Here is a 26,233-nt window from a genome sequence, read left to right as displayed (position 1 = left end):
GGGGCTTATAATTTATTATTTTTTCAAATAAATGAGGAAGTCTAGCTTTGGAGCACCTTTTGTTATTTCTAATATTTGTTTTTAGTACCATCTAATTATAGGAAATTAAGTGAGCTGTTGGGTAGCAGAACCAGCAGCCCCAGCACAGACATGGAAACATACAGAACTGAGTTAATTTCTTGTTCTGTAATCTAATATTGCCCTACTTCACTTTGAAATGTTCATTTTTTTTCCGTCAACAATCTATCATTAGTTTTTAAGAGTAGATGGAATACATGAATGGTTAGGTTTAATTTCTTAGATCTTGTCATGACATTTTTATATAAGTAAATAATACATTTTCCTTCAGAATAATGAGCTGTCTCCAAGAGGTTCACAGTGACAAACTCAAAAGTTAATTAAGGATGTAAGTAGAGACTGAAGAAAAATTATAACTTACCTGATGTTCCGCTTCCAGAAGAACATCTTGCACTATGGGCCTTCTCTCTGTCATATTCTTCCAACTTCTGTATCTAAATACAGCCATCGCTTCTCTGCTTACGACTCCTGTAACTTTTTCCCTTCTATGTACATCTGTAATAACCACAGCCAGAATTCAAGCAGGTGCGCGGCTGTCTCCCATGGAGACAGTTTTCTCTGTCAAGTCATTAGCAGCTGAAGCTGGAAGAAACACATTTAGAAGGATTTGAGCTGACAATGACAGCAACCCTGCCTGTGTATGTCACGGTTCTGACTCATGTCGCTATCTACCTCAGGAAGATTTCAACAGCAGGAAGCCTGAGCCAGACTCACCAGTTAAACCAACACAGATGCAGTGGGGGCACCAAACTGTTGCCATCCCAGATGCTAGAAAAAGTCTTCTCATGCTTTCCCATTTACACTATCCATCCTTGCAGCGTCCTTTTCATTATAGCCAACCAGAGATCTATCTTCTTTAATCCAGAATGGAAGCAGAAATCGTAAAAAACTCTTCCCATGCATCTAAATCTTAGGTTTGTGTTTGGTAAAGAAAACTAAGCTCGTTTTATTGTTGTGTAGATTTATAGGTGCAGCCTGCTAATAAAGCTTTGAACCATCCTTCTAAATACATCACAATGGACCAAAATGCCACTTAAGTACATTCGAACTACATTTCCTGTCATTTACCAGTTTCTCTAACATGAAATACTCTATTTGGCAATACTAAATATCTAATCAAAAATTAAACAGTTAGTAGCTAGGTCAGATAAAATTATGTAAAAGAATAACATTCATCAAAAACTAATATTTATTATGAAAAGACCCATTGAAAACAATACCTTTTATTTTTTTCAAAACTTAGAAATAAGTTTAACTTTGAAAATCACTTCATGTTGGAACAAGTTTTGGATTTTATTAATTTAATTTACAAAACATATAGTTACATATAGATAAAGTACATTTTCCTTATTTACTGGTTATTAGTAAAATATATTGGTTGTGAAAATAAAATCATCTGCTATTTTAAGTTTCTTCCTGCCTTATTTGCAATAACTAGTATATGTCTGGGACAAGCAGAAAAGGTCAGATAAGTTGATATTAGGTGAAATGAATCTCAAGATAAGGACTCAAATGGTTTTTCTTTCTTGCAATTGTTTCCTTTTTTGTTTTTACCAAAAAAAAATTTTTATCATTATTTTTTATTGTGAAAATACTGTACAGAGGAGTTACAATTACATGGGCAAGATAATGAGTACATTTCTTATCAAGCATTGTAGCCTCCTCCTTTGTTTCCCCTTCCCATTGCTACCCATCCTCCCCCCCCGCCCCCCCAGCCCACCCCCACCCCCCCATGAAAGTTATAAAGATCGTTTTGGATTTAATGACTTGTACATTTCATTTCTGCAATGGGTCCATCAGTATCCCTATTTAAATGATTTGTTTTTCCCCTTCCCCTCCACAAATTATACAGACATCAAATACAGTGAAAGCAGGGGTTATACTGTGGGGGAGGGACATACAAAGCAACAAAGAAATAATCTTATAAATGTGTTAGAAACAATTGCATGAAAGAAAAAAAACATTTGAATACATATCTTAGGGTTCATTTCCCTAACATCACCTTATCTGACGTTTTCCGCTTGACTCATACATATACTAGTTATTGCAAATAAGGGAGACCATGGGACCTATGTTTCTTTGGGCCTGGCTTACTTCACTTAATATAATTTTTTCCAAGCCTTTCCATTTCCTAACAAATGGGGCAATGTCACTCTTTCTGATGGAGGCATAGAATTCCATTTTGTATATATACCACATTTTGATGATCCATTCATCTACTGACGGGCATCTGGTTCCATATCTGAGCTATAGTAAATTATGCTGTAATAAACATAGTTGTGCTGGTAGCTTTAGTGTGGTCTTGTTTGTAAACATTTGGGTAAATGCCCAAAAGTGGGATTGCTGAGTCATAGGGGAGCTCTATGTGGAGACTTTGGAGGAACCTCCATACTACTTTCCAAAGTGGTTGAACAAGTTTACACTCCCACCAACAATGCAGTAAGGTTCCCTTCTGTCCACATCCCTTCCAGCATCTGTTGTTATTAGAGTTCTTGATTTTAGCCATTCTAACTGGAGTGAGGTGGTATCTCAATGTTGTTTTGATTTGCATTTCTTTTATGGCTAGGGATATTGAACATTTCTTCATGTGTCTATTGGCCATCCTTGTTTCCTCTTCAGAGAAGTTTCTCTTTAAGTCTTTAGACCACTTATTTATTGGGCAGTTGTTTCTTTGAGGATTTGTTGTTGGGGGATTTAATTTTTTGAGTTCCAAGTATATTTTAGATATGAGACCCTTGTCCATTGTATGGCTCGTGAAGATCTTCTCCCAATCCATGGGCTTTCATTTGGTCTCGCTAGCTATGTCCTTTGCCATGCAGAAGCTCTGCAATTTCATGCAATCCCATTTGTCCAACCTTTCTTTGATTTGTTGTGTTTCTGGGTCTCTATTAAGAAAATTTTGGCCTGCGCCAAGGAGACCTAGGGTTTCTCCTATTCCATCCTGTAATGTTTTCAAAGTGTCTGCTTTGACTCTGAAGTCTTTGATCCATTTGGAGTTGATTCTGGTGCAGGGTGATATATAAGGAACTAGCTTTAGTTTTCTACAAGTAGTTAACCAATTTTACCATCACCATTTACTGAAGAGGCTGTCTTTCTTCATTCTATTATTTTAGCTCCTTTATCGAAGATCAGATTGCTATAGATCTGTATGTTTATAAGATGAGTTTTTGTTGCTTTGTATGTCCATCCCCCACGGTATAACCCCTGCTTTCACTGTGTTTGATGTTGGTATAATTTGTGGAGGGGAAGGGAAAAAAGAAATCATTTAAAAAGGGATACAGGTGGACCCATTGCAACAATGAGATGTACAAGACATTATGTTGAAAAACAAACTTTACAACTTTGGGGGTCAGGAGGGGGAGAGCGTGGAGCATGGGGTGGGAGAGGTGGAAAAAAATAAAAGTTAAATTAAATACTAAAAAGTTTCTTTATTTTCTGTCATTACATTCTGAAAGGACTAATGTCCAATATGTTATAAGTTAATACGCTTTTACACCCTGGAGAAATTCTCATATGTCTTACTCTATCTGATATTTTAGTTCAAAGACTATTTTCACAATGTTAGAATACCTGTTTGTGTTTAACATTGATATTGCTGAATAAATGAAAAACTTAAAGATGGTTAGCTTTTTAAATTGTAGAGATAATTCATAGATCTTAAAACTATTTGTTATAGTTTATTTTAGAAGTTGTGATTCTTTGTATAATTATGCCTGTATAATTTAAAGCAATAATTAAGTATCTTAAAGTCACAATGGAGATTGGGAAAATTAATCTATTTAAAAATGAGAAGATATTAAAACTTTAATGACCTTAATAAGCTGATAATTGCAAGGACACAATTAACCTGATAATTTTATTTGGTATTTTGAACTATTTACACTTTGTTCTAGTGAATTTTTACTATCAAAGAAATCTAGTTACCTAATTTCACTCCATAGCTATAAAAAGACTATATACTCATTTGAATCTAGATTTTTGATCACTATCAAATCAGACTCAGTGATATCTATGAAAATTTCTCCTACATGGGGCCACACCAGCGTCTTGTTATATTTTTATAGAAACATTCCATGAATAACCAAAAAGGATTTTTCATTTTCCTTGTGTTCATTTCTTGATTATGAATACTTTATAAAATATAAGTTCGATTTTAAACATTTGTACTGGTTAAAACCCAGATTAGCTGGCATCTCAAAACATAAAATTCTCAGAATTTTGCTGCGTAACTTACCTCAGATAAAGAACCTCTTGATAAGGCAGGGATGGAAGAGTTTTACCATATCAAATATTATTTAAGATGTCTTCTCAACTTCCTAACTAAGGCTGGACAGAGCAATGTCTTATCGATGACATCATAAGGTCTTAAGTAATGTATTGGTAATGCTATTGAGATACTCTACATTTATAAATTAGAACTCAAAGAGTACTTTGTGTGCATGTTTATATAGTAACACTGTATATATACAAACGCATGTAATGTGTACATACACAGTCATGCTTCTATATCTTGAATAACAACTTAGTAAGAAGAGTGTTTCTGGAATTGCAATGCAAATTTCATCACCTCTCTTGCAAGATTCATTTCTGTCTGTATCTTCACCAGTTTTACCCTCCTTGATTTCTTTGCTGCTTATTTACGGATATCTGGACAAAACATGGCTGCCACACTTACAAATCTCTTCCTTCTACTAGTGATGTCAATTGCTGTCGATATTTTACTCCTATGAAATAATATTCTAACACATGGCTGTCATTGTTTAAGAGGTTAATGAATGCCTTTCTGAGTTCTGCATGTCCTAACAAGATTTGTCTTGTTTACATATCTTTTGTTATTTTTTAAATTATTACCTCTACATTTGAAAACAAAAAGCACTACAGAAAACTTATTTGAATTGCAGGGAGCAAATTTACCTGAGATACATGCATACTGAGCAAAAAAGAAATGTACATTAAAGGTATATTTCAAAGGTAATGCTCAAGTCATTCCTCTTTAATGATTCTCCTTAACAATCTAGAAATCATGCTTGAAATTTGGTTCAATTGTCTTTTACATTTTACAAGGAAGGGGAAATTTGGTTAAACATACTTAACAGACATGAAAATAGACATTGACCATTAAATGAATCGTAGGAAAAATCTGGACCTACTTTTTCTTTTGTAATACAAGATCCAATCATACCAGGGATGATAAATTGAATCAAATATACATAGTCATTAAGAAATATGATCATATTATCTTTATATGTATCTCTCTGCATATATATGTGGAAAGAGAGGGAGGCAGAGAGAGAGTGCATGAGAATGTCTGAATTTCAATAAAGGTGAGTAACTGCAATGTAGCAGAAAGTCTTCACAGACCCTTCAGCATTCAAATTAGGGCACACATGCCTCAGAGTACAATTTTACAAGCCTGCAAAATAGTAACATTAATGGCCCAGTATCTTTAAAAATCAAAAGTCTACAAAATGACTTACTTGCTATGGGTTTAGAATATGAGTAATATCAAGTACTTGGGTTTATTAACCTTTTACATTAATGGTCAGAATGAAACATGCTGAGAACAATTGCACGACAGAAGGGAGAAATGCTTTGGAAGGCTATTGGGTTTCATTTGACAGTTCATAAAAACCATCAAGTACATATTATGTTAGATTAGCCGAGATCTGAATTCCATATGACAAGTCATTATTATTAAAGGCAAATGGAGGGTATTTTCAAATACACCCTGGAGTGAGGTAGACTAAAATATGATGGTATGCTCTTGAATGTCAAGGACATTTTGTGCAGCATGTAATGAAAAACTACATGTAATGTGCAGTTTGGGAACTATTTTGTGTTTCTCTGCAGACCTCCAAACATCACACTGACTATTTTACCAGGATGTGTCACACTCTGCTATAGGCTAAGTGTATAGCAAATATGTATAGACAATCTCCACTTCAGTGCCAGAAAGTGTGTCAAAGTTAACGACATCGTTGGACTTAGTATAGGAGTCAGCATGTAAATGCTTACTGTTTCCATTTTTCCCTTTACTTTTTGTTGCTTAAAAATAACCAACCAGGTTTTCAAGATCAGTAAGGCTTTTCCTGTAAGAAAATTAAAGTCACATATGATTGGGTTATTTTTCTCAATAATGCAATACGTTGAAAGATTATTCCACCTGTTTCTGTCTTCCTAAATGTCAGCTCTACTCATTCAGAAACACAAAGACCACTGGGAGTGAGCTGGCAATTTCACTTTAAGCATATTAATCTTTAAATACTGCAGTATTATGCAAATATTGGTAGCTTCAGAAATACATTCTTTGCTATTGTGAAGAAAACCTGCAAATTTTATGAGACCAGTGATTTTCTTTCTTGAAAACATTGTATCATGTAGTGAAAACTAAACACATATAAAGTCTGTGAACTTATGGTTTACCCCATCAATCATAACTATACCCTTGTGATAACATTGTACCCAGAGTTTGCTTTAATAAAGGAACCAAACCATTTATCTGAAAAATAGGTTTTCTGTCTCTATTACTGTATCTAATAATTTTATCTGTACAGTCTAGTACGACAAGGAATAATAAGAATCTTGGTAAATTCAGAATAAATTCTGAACAAAAAGTACTTGACCTGGTAAGTGTTTTAGTTCAGCTTCTGCAGAGAAACAGAAGTAAAATAAGATAAAGCAGAGAGAAATATCATTTATACATAATTTGCTAATCCAATTAAAGAAGCTGTGACATCCCAAGATCCAAAATGGTCATCCTGGAAGACAGAAGATCTGATAGAGATAGTTTTGATGCAAATCCAAGCCAGCAAGTAAAGACTAATATCCCATCTAAATCAGAAATAATCATTTATGTTACATAGTCCATAAAAATCACTTCTCTTAGAAATCAGAGTCCTAAAACAGCTGGATCATTTTCACCTGGTTAGGCTGAAGGAACCAATTCTCTTTGCCTTCTTTTATTCTGTGCAGGGTTTCACCAGACTGAGTGAGGCTCATAGACACTGGTAGAAAGATTTGATTTATTCACTCAGTACATTCAAATGAAGATATCCAAAGAACACTCACACACATAATACTTAAGGAAGTATCTGAGAACCAAAATATCTGAGGCACCAAAATATCAAGGTTATGATCCAGCCAAATCGACACATAAAATTCAGGAACACAGAAAGAAAAGGTGAGAGAGCAGAAAACTGAAGGTACAGCATTGGAAATGAAAGAAAAGACATTTCATGAATGAAGATACACAGATGATAACCCCACAGGTGAAATGCATTAACATTTCCAAATTTGAATTATAAAGACTCCCATTTTTCAAATCGCATTCAGAACAACAGCCATCTCCTAACCATACTTCACAATGTTATTTAAGCAATGCTTGATTTCTTCTGACTTGAGTTTTACTAATGACACTAATCCAATTTCTCGTTGCCCATTAACTGGCAAACAGGCCTGGGCATCTGACCTAGTTTTCCTATGCATCTCAAACTGCCACAGTCCATTAATAAATCAGTCACGTTGATGTTTTTTAAAGTATTGATGGACCAGTCAATTAATGTAATTATACTGAGTTTTCTTTTGTTTCTTTTTCTTTTTTTTTACTCAGAATTAATTCCACAGACTGCATAAATTAGTCTTAATTCTTCTCATAAGCTATGTTATTCTAATAAATTAATCTTACATTAATATTAAAATTCTAAATGTTAGTGGAATCTGAAAATTCTTTCTGTCTCAAAGCACTGAGAGAAGCTTTCTCTTTCCATGAAAACTTCTTTATTCTTAAGCTGATTCCTTCACAATTTTCCAGGCTTACCTTAAATATCACCATACAGAAACCACTCTGTATGGCAACCATATCTTAAGGAAATATATAGCTAGTGGGCCCATGAAACACTAAGGATTAGCACTGTTCATAAGTATTGTTCAATAACCCAAATTTTTATTTGTTAACATAATTACTAATGTTTCTACAACCCTTGATAGTTTTGTTCACTTACAAATAGCTGAAAAAATTGATAAGGGACAACTGACATATGTATCACTTCTACCCTTTGAAATCTACAACCATGGTCTATAAGTGTGAGAATAATATTTCATTATGTAAATGAATATATCATACATTATAAAGGTTGTATTTATATATATGTAAACACCTTAGAAGTCACAATTATGTGAGGCAATTTCTTTAATAAACCAGTTGTAATAAATCTATATTTGTCTGTCTATCTATCTGGCTGTCTGGCTGTCTATCTATCTTCTGGATCTGTTTCCCTGAGTACCCTAGATTAATACAGTGCACATAGAGTGAAATTCATCCTCATGAAAATTACACGATTACCCATAGTCTCTTATTTCATTTATTCCCAAGGTAGTATATAACCAATGGTAATAAGTGTTAATGATAACAAGAAACTGTAACAAGAAGAAAATGTGAGTAGGCCTGAAGATGGGAGACTGCTGGAGGGCAGGTGTGTGTATACTATGTGTCTCAGTGGAGTGGATGAAATATACATGCCCAAGACAACATGCTGCTTTGTTTCTCTGGAGCAGATGAAAACTCACTGGCTTAGTTGTGGGGTGAGGGCAAAACAACCTTCTGTAGTATGTATCTCAGTGAAGAAAACAATTTTCATTTTTTAATTCACAGCTACAGTGATTTTTAAGGTATTGTTTGTTAACAAACAATCTATTTTGTAACACTCCACATAAACAGTAAGTTGTAACTTTCAATTCATTTTCCCCATTCTTGAGTTACAAGTCATTTTAATTTGTTGATGAAAACTGATGGATCAAATGGAAATTTAATAGTAAAGCCCCAGGTCATAAAATGCTTCGTTTGCATAACATGTAGAGAAACAGTTTCAATTGCTTTATTCTAAAATGTAACTGAATTTCTAACAACATTATTCTTTGTTGCAGTAGTAGAAGCACAGTACATTGATTAGCTTGATTAGATTTCATTATACATTGATGAGTCGAAGGAGACAGGCTGCAACAATCTCTGCTGACTTCAGATTTATGAAGTGGAAGCTGAAGCACTCTCTGTCAACTGAGTTTCTTCCTACTTAAAAAATTCCATTCTAATCCCTGTGTCATAAATTTCTCAGGAAACTGAACCCCTAATAATCTAAAGTAACAAAAGCTGTACACTAAACTGCTCTACTGGATTTTGGGCCAAAGAAGGCTTGCTCAAAGGAAAACAAAATACTTCAAGGAGAAAAAAATACAAAACAACCTATGATCTTGACCAGGATGTAATTGCGGGTATGGACATGGTGAGATATTGTTGATAGCCCCGAGTACAGGTCTGCGTTAGTTTAGACTTTAGCATTAAGCATCGATATTTAAATGCAAACTTACGTCAGGGTCTGTATTTGGCTTCCAATTTACAGTAGTCAGCAAAATTGTATTTCTGGAGTACTTTCTCATCAACCCTTACAATTAAATTTCCCAACAATCATGAGCAAGCTATGCCTTTTAGTTCTCTTTGTTTTCAAAGTCATATCAATATCTTTTTTTTTCTGTTCCACTTCTTCAACTTTTATTTGTAAATGATTTCTTGTCTCCAAAATTACACATTTTCAAGTGTTAAGCCTCATTCATTTGTGAAGAGGTGAATCATGATCTTAATCTCAATTACTATTTTCTGATCCCTCTCTCTCCCCCACCCCCACCCCTTTGTCTCTCTCTTCAGTACCAGAACTGAGGGTTTGACATCTCTTGTTTGTTCAGCTTGTGCTCTACCACTGAAACCCTGCCACCAGTTCTGCCTTTCACTAGTTATTGTGGTGATGGATTCTCACTGACTTTTTTTGGCAAGGCTAGGTTTGACTTCCATACTTTGGAACTCAGTCTTCTCAGTAGCTAAGGTTATGGTACGAGCTAGTAGTGTCCATCAAGATTTCAACTTAATAATTTTACATCAAACATGTCATGATGACACTGTAAAAATATTAAAAATCATTTTTTAAATTATTGCAGTAACCAGTAGCTACTTTTTTAGTTTGGTTTCAAGTTTTTGAATCAACCCTTGAGTTTTCCCTTCATTACCTATATACAACTAATGATTAGGTATGGCAAGATGTATAATTTCTCTTCTCTGGGACTCTATTCTAAAGTATTAGTACTTCATCACACATATTTTCTTTTCTAAATTGAGCATAATTATCTCAACGCTTCAGCTTTGAAGTCTTGCTTCAGTTGTATCAATTCCATATACTACTAAAAGCTATATTAAAAAATAAAGAATTTTGTTTGATTTCAGTATCAACATCAATAGTGCACTGCTACCTCCTTTAATGCACATTTCTTCAGAGCATTTAAGATTCTTTATTTTATAATCATCAAATATGTTTATGCTTTTGTGTTGTGTGTGTGTGTGTGTGTGTGTGTGTGTAGAGGGGGGTGTTTGCAATCTGGGGGCTTGAATTCAGGGCCTGGGCACTGTCCATGAGCTGCTTTTGCTTAAGTCTAGTACTCTACCACCTGAACCACAGAGCCACTTCTGGCTTTTTCTGTTTATATGATACTGAGGAATTCAGAACAAGGACTTCATGCATGCTAGGCAAGCACTTTTCCACTAAGCCACATTCCCAGCTCACCAAATATTATTTAAATCACATTATCAAGAAACATAAGTAGAGGTTAAAATTTTACCCTTGTAAGCAACACGTTGATCTTCCAGAGTTTCACAGATGCCAGAAATAAGTAATAATCATGGATCAAATATAAAGAAATATATCCATCACAACATAGCAAACAGCATGAGATTTATAATCCCATAAATACCCCTTCCCCTCAAAATCCAAAGGTCAGGTAGAGAAGACTAGTTCAGTGTTTCACAAAGTCACAACTTTGTTGTAATAAGGTGGGGAAACACTGAACCTAGAAAATCTGAAACTTATAAAAGCAGTGTGAGTAATTTACCTATCTTTTTTTTCAGCCTGAGGCAACCTATTTAATATTGCCTAGATACTTCGACCAGTCAAGACTCTGGAATATAGGTTCCAACAAAACAACATGACTTGAAGATTACTGATTGCTTAAGTAAAGACTTTCCCTGTGTTATATTTTTTTTTCAGGACCATGGATGTACATTTTGAGAAGGAGTCACTACAGCTGACCTGGGATATAATCATGATATAAGTAATGTCGCTACAAACAGTGCTGTTTGAGAAGCTATCTTCTACATCTTGATCCATGTAATGGTTTTGGATGTTGACAACTTGATTAATCCAAGCTGGCTCTGATCAGAAACACAGTCAAATTCTTTTTACTCTGAAGGCTTTTCTGTCTCTTTTGTGGATCAGATCAATCAGAACCAGGATAAATTGAGTAGCTTTACAGTGGAAGAGCCATATCTTGGTACTGAAAAATGTTCTGTGTTCTCTGGCTCACTTTAGACAGCTTTTCTCACAGAAAATTGAAAGGCGATAAAACACCCTAAAAGAATACCTAAGAAATTAATCTTTATACTTTTATTTCATAGTGAACCAATATCTAGAATATTCCTTGTCCCAGAAACTACAGTAAGAGTTTAGTTAGATAGTAAAGAACATTATAATTTTGCTATGGTCCCAATATTTTAACTAAAAGCAAGTATTTCTGTAATGCTTCCTTTTCAAGGATATGTTTGGTCCTTCTTGATCCTGACTCTGTCTTAACTATTACACCCAATCAACCACCATTTGCTGATTATATTCTAGAATTTGATTATATTCTAGAATTTATCATTTCCTTATGCATGCACCCTATTGAGTTATAGTCTCTCTATTGATGTATCTGTGATGTTTATAGTCTCTTACATGTCAGTTGCTTCAAACTCTAAAGCACTCTGTCCTTTTCACTCCTTCTAAACCAAGGTATCTGTACATGCGGCTTTCTAAGTTAAAGTCATCCCATGCTATTTCCCCACATCCTACTAGTTAAATTTAAAATCAACACTATACCCAGGGTATGCGTCTCCCTCCACAACCAAGTGCTTATACCATCCCATCTTCGTTTCTTTCTATACTCCATGTTCTGAAGATGTAAAATTTCTGGAGTTCACAGAGCACATCATACGATCTGACATCTCTTGAATTAGCTGGTCATTCCTTTCTACCCAAGAGAGCTCCATTTTCCAGTTTGCAGTGACTGGCTTCTAAGATTGAAGGTGTAGTTCTCACAATATACTTCCAAGTCTCTGGAACCCAAATGCATGAGCACTGTTTTTTTATTTTTTAATTTCTGTGATTGCTTTCATAGTTTGCCCTGACATGCCCCATTGGTTGGTCTAATTCTCCTGCATAGTGGAACCTATTTATTTATATATTTCCTTGATTTTTGTGAGAGAAGTTTGAGACCTGAAAGCAAGGAAGCCTTCAGATATTTGCTGAAATTTCATTAAAATAATATAAATGCACACATAATGTATATGCATATCTTATATTTGCATATTTTCTGTATACACATTTATTTTCACCAGTGTTAGTATATTTACATATATGTTGAATAGAATCTGCCTCCTACTTTAAGTAAATTTTGTCTGATTCTTCTGTAATACTTATATGAATGCATTTAATTAAATGCATTTAATTAAAATATTTTACCAGAAGGAGAAAGCATACCATAATTGTTAACATTGTGCAATAATACAGTTGAAAACTAAATGATCTTTTCAAGGAGCTCAAAGTCAGCAAAAAGCCAACTACTAGCATAGGCATAATTTATTTGTTTGTATTATAGTTATATTTTTGCTATTTTATAGATAAACTACTGTTTATTTAAAAATAACTAAAATCATTTAGGAATTCAGGAGTTTGCTTTAGCAAAGGAATCTGATTACTGTAGATCTCAAGCTGCTCACTGAATGGATACAAGAACTGAAACAAATAGAACCTTCCAGAATTCTTTCTTGTATCTTATTTTGCTTACTATTAGTAATCTTGTCATTTGCCAACAGGATTACTTTTTCTTATGAGAGAAAGAACAGGAGACAGGGAAAAGCTTGTACGCAAAAAAGTATATGGAAAAACTAATAGATCAAAAAGAGAGATAAATAGCTATAAAGTTTAGTTTGTAACTAATACAATTAGTTCTCAAGCTACATATTTAACTTCCACTGTAAAATTTATTTTTATTTGAACAATTTTTGTCTATTTAAAATATACATTATATTTTAATGAAATATAATTGCAGTGTGAAGCATATACTTCCAGCTAACTAAAGAATTGAGCTGGGTGCTGGTGGCTTACATTTATAATTCTAGCTATTCAAGAGGCTGAGATTTGAGCGTCATAGTTTGAAGCCAGTCAGGGTAGGGAACTCCGTGAGAGTCCTGTCTCCAATTAAGCACCAAAAATCAGAAGTAAAGCTGTGGCATAAGTGGTAGAGTACAGTAATCTTAAGCAAGATACCTCAGGGTCAGCACTCAGGCCCTGAGTTCAAGCCCTAGGATTGACCAAAAAAGAGAGAAAAAGAAAAAAAAGAAAAAAATGACTTAACATTACCACATTAGCACAAGTATGCTCAACATGGAGCTCTTAAAATCTAAATTTCAAGCAATTTTCAAAAATAAAATGCATTGTTATAAACTCTATTTTCCATATTTACAATATCTCTCTGAGATTATGCCTTCTATTTAGACAAAGTGTTGCATCTCTTGACCAAGATTTTCCCAACCCTTTGCTGCTTGCTGGGCTCTCTACTTCATTACGATAGACTTCTGTATAATCCAGGATATAAGATATTTGGGGACTTTTATGTCTGGTTCACATCACTTACCTAATGCCCTCCAGGTTTATACATATTGTCACGTGTTATAGTTTTGTCTGCTGGCTACATACAACATTCCATTCTCTCTCTCAGACTGTCTCTCAATATGTGTGTGTGCCACCTTCTTAATCCAGATGTCTGTTGATGGCAACATATATGGTAGGAGAATCGAAGTATAAATTTTTTTAAATTTCCTAATTTCAATGATCTCCATACAGAGATTAAATAATTGAGAAAGAAATATCTGGGTTATTTGAACTGAGAATAACTGTTCAAACACTATTTTCAAATGCTTTTCCTTATGTAATAAAAACCAAAACGTTTGTGATCTTTATGTTTTGGACAACTAATTTTCCTATAACAGAATGTTCTAAAGTAACATGTTTTTATGCCCTGTTATTTCTAATCAGAAATCTGGGACGTATCCTGCCGGTCACCCTTCACCTCCCTGGGGTGTCCACAGTGGCCGTTCTTTGAGCTGTGTGAACGCCGGTTCGGCAGGAACGGGTGAGCAGCCCTTGGACCTTGAATGTCTGTTAGAGCACAGGAAGGCTGAGATCAGTGGAAACTCTTGACTGGTATGTGATAAACAGCTCTTCCACAATGTCAGTCTGAGCGTAGTTGACTGTCATGTAAGTGTTGATTTTTTTATTTCAAAACTATGTTCCAAGAGATAGTAAAAGGACGTTACCAGATTTTTCAAGGATATGGATAGTGCTCTAGTGATCCATTTGTAAACACTGACAGAATTCAATTCATAGAGAGAAAAGCTAAACTCTACCTCTCAATGAGAGACATATCAAAATACGATTCTTTTTATTGTGAAAATGCCATGCAGAAGGGTTACAATTACATGGGCAAGGTAATGAATACATTTCTTATCAAGCATTGTTACTTCCTCCTTTGTTTCCCCTTTCCATCCCTTCCCATTTCCCCCACCTCCTGCACCACAGTTGTAAAGTTTGTTTTTCCACATAACGTCTTGTAAATCTCATTGTTGCAATGGATCCACAAGTATCCTTATTTAAATAATTTGTTTTTTTCCTTCCCCTCCACAAAATATACCAACATCAAATACAGTGAAAACAGGGGTTATATTGAGGGGGAGGGACATACACAGCAACAAAGAAATCATCTTATAAATATATTAGAAACAATCGCAAGAAAGAAAAAAAAACATTTGAATACTTATCTTGGAGTTCATTTCACCTAATATCAACTTATCTGACCTTTTCTGCTTGTCTCAGACATATACTAGATATTGCAAATAAGGGAAACCATGGGACCTATGCTTCTTTGGGCCTGGCTTACTCACTTAACATAATTTTTTCCAAGTTTTTCTATTTCCTAACAAATGGGGCAATGTCATTCTTTCTGATGGAGGCATAGAATTCCATTGTGTATATAAACCACATTTTCTTGATCCATTCATCTACTGAGGGGCATCTGGGTTGGTTCCATATCTTAGCTATGGTAAATAATGCGGCAATAAACATAGTTGTGCTGGTAGGTTTAGTGTGGTCTTGTTTGTAAACATTCGGGTAAATGCCCAAAAGTGGTATTGCTGGGTCTTAGGGGAGCTCTATGGATAACATGGCTGGAACTCCCAAGCACCTCTCAGTGAAAGTCACATTTTTCTTGAGAAGCTTGGTAAAGGAGAGATTAGAGACATTACCTTCATAACAGAAAGTGATGGCCCCTTTATATTTAGTCTAAATTTTTCTAAGAAATAAGCCATTTTCTTTTCTTCTTCATTTTTTGAAATTTTGCACCATTTTCTTGTTAACCACATATCTCATAGGTGCGTAAAACATGTATTTGCTATTTTTTTTTGACATTTTGCACAGGAAAATTCTTGGCTATATATAGTAAGTCATTGTTTTTTCTTTCTTGCAATTCTTTCTAACATATTTACAAGATATTTCTTTGTTGCTTTGTATGTCCCTCCACCATGGTATAACCCCTGTTTTCACAGTATTTGATGTTGGCATAATTTGTGGAGGGGAAGGGAAAAAGCAAAGTGTTTAAATAGGGTTACAGGTGGACCCATTGCAACAATGAGATGTACAAGACGTTATGTTGAAAAATGAACTTTACAACTTTGGCCTGGGATGTGGGGGATGGGAAGGGATGGGAAGGGGAAACAAAGGAGGAGGCTACAATGCTTGATAAGAAATGTATTTGAGTTCCAAGTATATTTTAGATATGAGACCCTTGTCCGTTGTATGGCTAGTGAAGATTGTCTCCCAATCTGTGGGCTTTCTCCTGATCTTGCTAGTTATGTCCTTTGCCATGCAGAAGCTCTGCAACTTCATGCAATCCCATTTGTCCAACCTTTCTTTGATTTGTTGTGTTTCCGGGTCTCTATTAAGAAAATTTCGGCCTGTGCCAAGGAGACCTAGATTTCTCCTATTCCATCTTGGAATGTTTTCAGAGTATCTGCTTTGACTCTGAGGTCTTTGATCCATTTGGAGTTGATTCTGGTGCAGGATGATATATAAGGATCTAGCTTTTAACCAATTTTGCCAGCACCATTTAGTGAAGAGGCTGTCTTTCTTCCATGCCTCCATCAAAAAGAATAACATTGCCCCAATTGTTAGGAAATGGAAAGACTTGGAAAAAATTATATTCAGTGAAGTAAGCCAAGCCCAAAGAAACATAGGTCCCATGATTTCCCTTATTTGCAATATCTAGTATATGTATGAGTCAAGCAGAAAATGTCAGATAAGGTGATGTTAGGAAAATGAACCCTAAGATATGTATTTTAAATGTTTTTTTCTTTCATGCATTTGTTTCTAACACAATTATAAGATTATTTCTTTTTGCTTTGTATGTCCCTCCCACACAGTATAACCCCTGCTTTCACTGTATTTGATGTCAGTATAATTTGTGGAGGGGAAGGGGAAAACAAGTCATTTAAATAAGGATACACGTGGACCTGTTGCAACAATGAGAAGTACAAGTTGTCATGTCGAAAACAAACTTTAAAACTTGGGGGGGGATTGGGTAGGGAGGCGGGGGGAGACTGGGAAGGGATGGGAAGGGGAAACAAAGGAGGAGGCTACAAGAACGATAAGAAATGTACTCATTATCTTGCCCATGTAATTGTAACCCCTCTGTACAGTATTTTCACAATAAAAAAAAAGAAATGTACTTATTACCTTGCCTATGTAATTTTAACTCCTCTGTATGGTATTTTCACAATAAAAATAAAAAAGTGTATTCTATATATTATGTGTGACTACAGATGAAATTGTATCAAATGTGCTCTCCCTTTTTCTCTAATACAATTTCTACATGGTCTTAATTGCTCATCATCTATTCTGTGAAACTTTGCAGTTTTTTTAAGTCATGACTGACTTTATTGTTTTTATAGAGGTGATGTACAGAGAGATTACAATTACATGAGTCAGATCATGAATACATTTCCTTTCATACGTGTCATCTCTTCCCTCATTCTCTCCCAGTGCCTCCATCCTGTCTCCACCAATGAGTTGCATAATTTGTTTTCATCAATGTCCAGTGAGCTCCACTGTGACACATTTTCACCCTTTCTCCCTCGAGTTCTGACACATTTTTACCCTTTCTCCTTGAGTTCTGGTCCCTCCCCCTCCTCTCTCAAAGATATACATGGAAATATACATTACATACAAAAGAAGACAAAATCATCAAGGAGTAAAAGTTAAAAATAAAAGAGCTCTTGTATCTTGGAGTTTGTTCACCACACACATTCATTCTATAAATATGAAGAGGCAGGTAGGCATCGAACCTTTGTGTTTCTCTCCTCAGAGAATCCTCTCTAGCTCTCACAATGTGTGGATATCTAGACCCCTATGTCATTTATCATATCCCAGTGTGTTTTAGATCACATTTCTGCATATGAGAGAAAATACGTACCATTTATCTCTCTGAACTTAGCTTAGCTCATTTAACATGATTTGTTCTAGTTCCATCCATTTCCATGCAAATGACATAATTTCATTCTTTTCAATGGCCGTATTAAATTCCATCGTGTATAGGTGACACATTTCTTGGATCCATCCATCTATTGTGGAGCATCTGGGCTGTTTCCATATTGTAACCAGTGCTGTAGTGAGCATGGATGTGCAGGCATCTTTATCATTTCCTGGCTAATGATGTTCAGGGTAGATGCTCCGAGTAGCACAGTTTGCTGCTTTTATGACAGAACTTACCTGGACCCTTGCTTTGTATGGCCGTCCCCCATGGTATAACCCTTGTTTTCACTGTATTTGATTTTGGTATAATTTGGGGAGGGGAAGGGAAAAAAACTGTTTAAATAGGGATACAGGTGGACCCATTGCAACAATGAGATGTGCAAGATGCTATGTCAGGGTAGGAAGAGGGTAGTCTTGGAGATTGGAGGGCAGGGATGGTAAGAGACAAAAGAGGAAGCAACAATGCTTGCTCATTTAATTGTAACCCCTCTGTATAGTATTTTCACAATAAAAAACTTATTAAAAATGACAGGACTTATCTAGGAGTTTCCTGCCAATGAATTCCAAAGTCAGTGCCTTTCATTTTAATGATAGCTACGACAATTGTGTGTATACAGCCAAAATGATATTTATTGTTTTCTAGTGAAATGCAGAGACCTATGTATATACATAGTTTCAAAAATCTATCCATGCCAGACACCAAGGGCTCTCCTCTTGAATTCTAGCTACTCAGGAGGCTGAGATCTGAGGATCACAATTCAAAACCAGCTGAAGCAGGAAAATCCCTAAGGCATCTATCTTCAGTAATCGTAGACACACTCCAAAAAGAAAAAGAAAGACAAAAGTGGAGCTGTGGCTCCAGTAGCAGAGGTCAGCCTTTAGCAAAAAAGCTTGAGGAAGACAGTGCCCAGGCTCTGAGTTCAAAACTCAAGACCAGTACACACCCCAAAATAAGAGTATTAATTAAGAATTTAGAATGAGCAATAACTATTTGTCTTTGTATGGGCACTGACTGAGCAAAGTACAGAGTGATGTCTCAAGAAATGATAGTGGTAGGTTCCATGTTTTATGTCTTGAGTGGAAAAAAAATTAATGTCTCTGACTTATCCCAAGATGAATCCTAATAATTATTTCTAAAAAATTATTTCTATCTATGATATTTCTCTATTAAGACTTGAAAGGTAACTAAATTTTGGAAGCAATATCCACATTTTCAGGATGTATGAAAATGCAATTTTAACCAAAGCATAAGTAAAGAAAATAAATTATAAGAAGAATTCTGTTTTTCAACTTGGCAATATGTCTTAATAAAATCTTCTAACACTGCTCTTTTCCAGAATCAGAAGTTATGCCTAGACTGTTTCAGAATTTATTTTTGAAAGGGTTCAGACTCGTTATCCTGTTTGGGAGAAAATATAGGGTTATTGCTCAGAAAGTGTTTCGCAATTAACCCTGGTATATTGTACAGAAGATATAATTTATATTTGTGTTACTTCAGGTCCAAATTGATAAAGACTGATAGTACATTTTAAATAAAAATAGAAAACAAAGCAAAACAAATAATAATAAAATACCCTGGCATTGGACTATTGGATGAACTGTAGAGTACATAAACCATAGGCAGTGGCAGTTTTATGCCATTTAGTGGGTATAATGTGCATCTTGTGGTTCGAATCTCTGCATTTTTATATGGCTCGAAGTCCAGTTATGCAAATAATTCATCTCTCAATTCCTTGTGGAGTGAGTTGCAATATGCACAGAAGTTTTTGTTGTTGCTGTTGTTGTTGTTGTTTCCACCCCCTTGTCATTGACCAGGCTGTGGGCTCTTTCTTCTAACAGAGCACTGGAGGAAATCCAAGGCAGGAGAGCAGTTAGATTTTACAGATAAAGTGTTCACCCACTGCATCCTGAGCGTCCTTTCATCCTGAGCTCCACAGGCTACTCTGTTCTAATAATGTGGAAGGCAACACTGAGCTCTGTTTAAGAGCCATTCCAGAGGCAAATATGAGGTATGGCCCTGAGCCTGAACAGATGTTTGAAAATTTAGCTGCGTGTGTTTGTTCATTCTAAATATCTTGACATAATGTATTATTTTCTAGTTTCCCAAGCACATTTGTATGGAGATGCATGTGCGGTTCTGATTCTGCCATCTTTAATCGTGGAAATCTGTCACTGGATTCTGGTGGAATCATGCACATGCCAGGAGTCCCAGAATGGGCCCTGGCGTGGGCAGTGCACTCAGCACGTCAAGTGCGCTTTGCTTGCGCTTGCTCAGCTTGCTTAGAAGTAAAGATTAGCAAAAATAAACAAGTAAATAAATAAAAATGTACAAAGAAAACTCATAGGTCTGGAAAGAGGACTTGTAGTGAATTGCATTAATTGATATATATACATAGATAGTAATTCGAATCCACTTGAGTTCATTCACATAATGAGTTCCATGTTAATAGTTTCCCATAACTATATCTTTTGTTAATGCTAAATTTCTGTTCCCTCTGGTGACCTGCAACTGTTCATATGGCAAAACTTGATTGAGGTATCTATTTTCTTCCTCAAATTCAATTTTTGTATTCAGATAGGTAAATCTTATAGGATTTTTACAACCAATTTTTGATTGCTAGACAATGTGTATTTATCAATAATCATGGTAAGGTAGACTTTTCTTTATTTGGATGAAGTCAATCATTTCATAAAATTATTGAGTCATTTCCATGTGATGTATGATTTAGACTCCATAATTATGTTAGCCAATAAATCTCTTTTTTTGTGTCTTTTGTGTGTTTATACTTTGAAACTGTTTCTTCATTCTGTCCATAGGGATTTTTGTTAATCTTGGTTTTGTTTCTGCAGTGCTGGGATTGTCTTAATCGGCCTGATGGGGGCGTCGCTGCAGTAGATAAGCACTATTGCTAAGGCCTTCTCCAAGGTTGGGTACAGTTTATCAGCCCTAAGTAAATGCAAACAAGTTTTACTGTGGCTCTCTAGAATTCAGCAACTCTGGCATTCACTTGCCAGGCTCTTCTGAGCAAACTCATAACGTAAGTTATATTATTGTTGTTTTATTAAATTGATGAATAATGGATTTGGATAAGACATTACCGCGTCCAGGTGCATTATCTTCTAATATCAGAGGTTCATCCATTATTTCTCTTTCCTTTATTGAGAGTGGCTGCCTATTTATAACTCGAGTGCTCTTTGCCCCCTACTTCTTTTATACTCTGAAGGGTCAATGGATCTCAAGGGTTATTTTCTAACCCCCAAGTTATAGTTACTGATTAGGTCAGAATGGGGAGCCACCTCTGCCCTCTGCTTCTGCTATTTTTTGTTTCTAGAGGGTATGAAGACACAGGCTTCCCCGGAGAGGCTGCCTTCATGACTGCAGCAACCATTCCGCACAGAAATTAACTTCCAGTATTTCAGGGATACATGTTTCTTCCTATTAATTTATTTTTAATAACTTATATTGGTTGAAAAATGGTGCTCGTGCTCATTGTGATAATTTCATATACCCATAAATATTTTCTGAACAAATCCATCCCCTCCTTCACTTGCTTTTCCTTTCTTGATAAGTCAAAGAAGAAAACTCATGCAGCACACTCTATAACAGATTAAACCCCAACCCCTACTGTAGTAATCATAACGTGTATCTATAACCTTTGAATCAGATTTTAGATCTTTGAAATACGTTTGATGAACCCAGCACTACTAATTCAGAAAGAAGCCAAAAACCATGCTCTGCTTTTGTTTCCTCTAATTAAAAAAAGAAAAAAGAACAAAGTATGAATTGTACAGCATTCATGCTTTGTGTTAGGTAAGACTATTCCTATAAAAGAAGAAACAAGTCTAATAATCTCCATTCACTCTAGAAATTATTTGAAAATTATTACTAATGAATTATATATTAAAATACACAAAGAATTGGGAAGGAAGATGTGGAAAGACACACCCTGCTTCTTATCTCTTTATTTTTAACCTCATGAGTAAAACTCAGGCTTCTTTTGATTGACACTCTAGACTTCAGAATACATCCCTTTCATTAACTAACATCCTAGAATCCTGAGGAGGTAACTCTATAACTCAAATGTTTGTTTGTTCATTCATCCAATGAATACCATTTTGAATTCTTTGGTAAGCTAGAAAACATTGAGGGGTAGAGAAAACTAAAGATCTAAGAAGACAAAACATACATCTTTACTTCTGGGGAATAACACAATGAACAATAAAATGAAAAATATATTAACTATGGATATATTTTTAAAGAGATTCTAAGAAATGATATATGTGTTTCATTGATATGATATGGATATTTGGTTAATTTTTAATCACCATGTGTTTTTGGCAACTAAAAAGAAAACATGATTTTTAAGTGGAGAAGGGAATCAGTATATTTGTAATGTGTTTGTCCCACTGGTACAAACAGAAAACAAAAAGATTATAGGAAAATAATTCTCAACTGTTTGCCCACAGGGGCATTCCACAATGTCTATGAACATTTTTGACTGTCAGTATTCAATGAGATAGTCATTATTATTCTCTACTGAGTCTAGTTTTAAAGGTGCACAGTACAGTCCTCCAAAACCAAGAATCACACAGGTCAAAATCTTAGCCATGGTAGTATTTACAAAGCTGTTTCAACCTTCAAATAGTTGTGCAAAACAGCTGATATTTAACAAAGCTGTTTATGAATACCGAGCATTTTGATCAGTGTCACATCTTTCTTCATTCTCAATCACATCCCAACCCATCCATTCTCTTACTTAAAATATAGAAGACACAGTAGATTTTTGACTGCACGATTCCCCACCCTTCATCATTTATCTGCATCTCTCCCCAGGACCTGCCTACCACTTCCAAGCACATATCCCTGGTGATCATTTTATTGAGTTTTGACTTTGTCTTTTTAAGGAATTATACTATTTGAGTTCTCCCTGGACTCTACCGTATTTCAGATAATACATTAGTAACCACTTGCACACCACCCTGTGTGGCTTATAGGCTCATTCTAGCTACCACATATGAAGGAAACCATATAGCCTTTCTTTCTCTGAGCCTGATTTTTTTTCAAAATAAACTTCGATTTTACTAAATATTTTTACCCTTATTCCTTTAAAAGGTACAATACCATTCTTTCTAAGAGATGAATAAAATTCCATTGTCTCTCTCTCTATATATATATTGCATTTTCTTGATCCATTAATCCACTGAGGGATGTCTGAGCCGATGACATATATTGGCTATGGTAAATAGTGCTCCAATGAACATGGTTGTGCTGGTGGCTTTACTGTGAGCTTGTTTGTGATCTTCACAGAGAGTAGAAGCCAGGGAATTCTAGAGAAGGAGCATATGGCTTAGCTCACAGTGTTTCTCCCTGTCTTCTAAGTCGGGAAAGTTGGTGAATAACAAAGAGGTTAGTCAACTAATTAAAAGGCTATAATTAAGAGGCATAGCAATTATTTCCTAGATAGATTACAGACACAAAGAGAGTCAAACAAAAAGAACATTGAAGCAGAGAGAGAGAAAGAGAAGGAGAGAGAGATAGTCAGAAAGGACAAGAGAATCAGAGAAAGGCACAGATAAAAAGTCATTAATAAATTTACAGTTGCCATTAACTGAAATGCAAATAGCCATTGTAGGAGATCCTGGATTTCAGTAACTCAGTTCATTTTTATAAATGAAAATTTTATTTTTGTCTAAAACTACTTGAATTTCTATAATCACCTTTATGTTTTACAGGGTTTGAAAACATCTTAGATGAAAATCTGTGGCTTGGAGTAAAGTTTAGACACCTAATTGTCAGGTTGTAAGGTTAATTGTTGAAAATGTTGGAGATACTTTAATAGAAAACTAGTATTGAGAAAGGTTGTTTTGATAGCTTCTAGATTTCATGACTTGCTATTTATAAAAAAAATAGGGTCATTATTCTGACAGGTGCCCACTAAGGATAACATTTTTTGTGGGCTATTATAATGGGCAGGATTTAGCCTATGTATGGCTGAGGAGCATTCATGGGGGAAAAAAAAGCTTGTATAAATGCTATGAGAGAGACACACATAAGAACAAAGTGACAGCTGATTCTGGCTTAAAATTATATCCAAAATAATGAAGAACAAGGTGCCATTCCTTGAGGAAAATTATCTAGTCAGTTCAGTATTTTCTCTTAGCTGTTCAGGATGAATGTCAGTTTGTCGTTGGGAACCGTTTACAGATGCTTCTTCTACTGAAGGCACAGAACTCTCACAGGCTGATGACCCACGGAGAGTGAAGTACCTTCACCGCTCCTCACTCGTCTGTTCACAAGTCATTAGTGCACCACACTCAAGTTCTTGACGATAAACCCTTGTGAAAAATACAACAGATTATTTTCAATCATATCATGATGAAATCTATTATGCTTATTGATATATGTTCTTGCTTTTTCACTAAATTAATGTCAGTAACACAAGTCCTTGCTTGAGTTATTTTTTAGTGAGTAAACACATCATCTCTGAGAAATCTCCTCAGAATGGTGATAATTTTTACTTAGCTATGGCTCCTGAAATTCTTTTCTCAAGTGCTGCCATTAAAGAGATCATGTCTTGTCAACACAAAAGTGTCTAACAGAATCTGTTGTGTTATCTCTCACCAGTCAGCACTATTTAGCAATTTTACTCAAAGAAAAATGTAATCTGGAAGGCACTGTATTCTTTTTCCCTGGTTTTAAAATGTGCCAACATGAGAAGTACTTTCTGCTTTTTGCAATTATTAATTTTTTTGAATGAGAAAGGTGATTACAACTACATTCCGAAAACCTGTCAGTTAAGAATTTAAGAATGCCTGAGGCAATCTTAAACTACTTGAGCTGCTTGGGGCTATTTTAGAAAATAATTTGCTACAGTTTTTGCACATTCCGTAGGTGATTGCCCTTTTCATTTATAGATTCAGCCTGAATTCTTAAGGGAGTGTTTTGGTGTGCAAAAATAGAAGAACATTAGAACTCAATTCTTAATCATGATCAGCATTCTGATATTCATAAATTATAAATAAAATTTTCTTGTACAATGTCCATACATAAAAATCTGTCGTGGTGTGTTGTTTTCTTTTTTTTCCAGGCTGGTCTCCATTAGTATCTGAGCAGTTTGCTCTGCACTAAATTATTCTTCCTTAAATTAAGAACCATCACTGCAATACTGCAGACATTGTTTTTCAGTTCACATTTTTCAATATTGGGTGCCATAACAGATTAAAATGATACCACCCTAAATATGAATTCCTCAATGAGTTCATCACTTTGACAGAAAAATCAGCCCAAAAGGCAAAAAAGAAATTTATTTGGGGAAGATGTCAACTATTGTTTCTCTCAGACTCTCTTCTGTCAGTGTCTCTCTATCTCCCCTTTGTCTCTGTCTCTTTTTCCTTCTCTCTTTTTAACACTCCTCTTAGTGGATTTAATCCCCAAACTGATTGGAAAAGTAAATATGATACTTTTTAATTAATTTTTCATGTGTTGTTATTACATGGTGATAAAAACATATAACCTATCTCAACATCAAATTTGTCATAATATAAGGGATACAAACAGACTAATATTCTTTACATAATGAATTTCAAAAGGAAACAAAGTGAGTTAGGAATCACATTAACCATAAGTATGGGTGTGTCTGTAAGTATTCTGACTTGAGCAAGTAATGCATTTTTTGTATCATTGTCTTTTAGCTGCAAAATGGGGAGAATATCTACATATTTAGATAAAATAAGCAAAATTGTTTCAAATATTTTGGTAATCAGGATACTGTTCATTGAACTTCAGTCTAGAATCTTGTCTTTTATTATGTTGATAGGTTTATTTTAATTTTGTAATAAGTTATATTAGGTAATTAAAGATACCTACTCAGATATTAGATACAACAGAATATGATATTACTTATTTTTGAGATGTCTGAAAGAATTCGCATATATACATGAATTGCCTCCTTGCTAAAGAGAAGTACAAAGAAAGGAAAGTGAAAGTTGGTTAATTTTTGCTATTCAAGCAGTTTCATTAGTAAACATTATGAGAAGAAAGTTAAGACTGTAGAAAGAGATGTGATAGCTAAAAAGAAACTAATATATGCTGAAGGGAAAATCAATTATTGAGATCTTTATATCATTATGAGTGGCTGTAAGACCTCACTCTATGATAATAAGAAATTAAAGTTCTAATTTTTGAAAAAATATCTCTTACATCTTTATTGGCTGTTAATGTATTCCATCATTAGGGAATATGGCAGGGCATTGACTGCTTCTATACACAGACTGTCTGCTCTCTGATTACAGTCTACTTACTTCTTCCAGAGTCCGATAGAACCCAACGAATGCTAATGTTCTCCCTTTTAGGACATAAACGTAAGCCTGAGTTGCTCTTTACTCCAGAGCTTCTATTGATAGTATATTCCCTGTATCAATGGTGGATGTCAGTTAACAAA

The sequence above is a fragment of the Dipodomys ordii genome, unplaced genomic scaffold (assembly GCF_000151885.1).
Source record: "Dipodomys ordii isolate 6190 unplaced genomic scaffold, Dord_2.0 Scaffold43, whole genome shotgun sequence".
In the NCBI taxonomy this organism is placed as follows: domain Eukaryota; kingdom Metazoa; phylum Chordata; class Mammalia; order Rodentia; family Heteromyidae; genus Dipodomys; species Dipodomys ordii.
The sequence above is the reverse complement of the archived record's forward strand: the minus strand, read 5'-3'. Positions refer to the sequence as shown.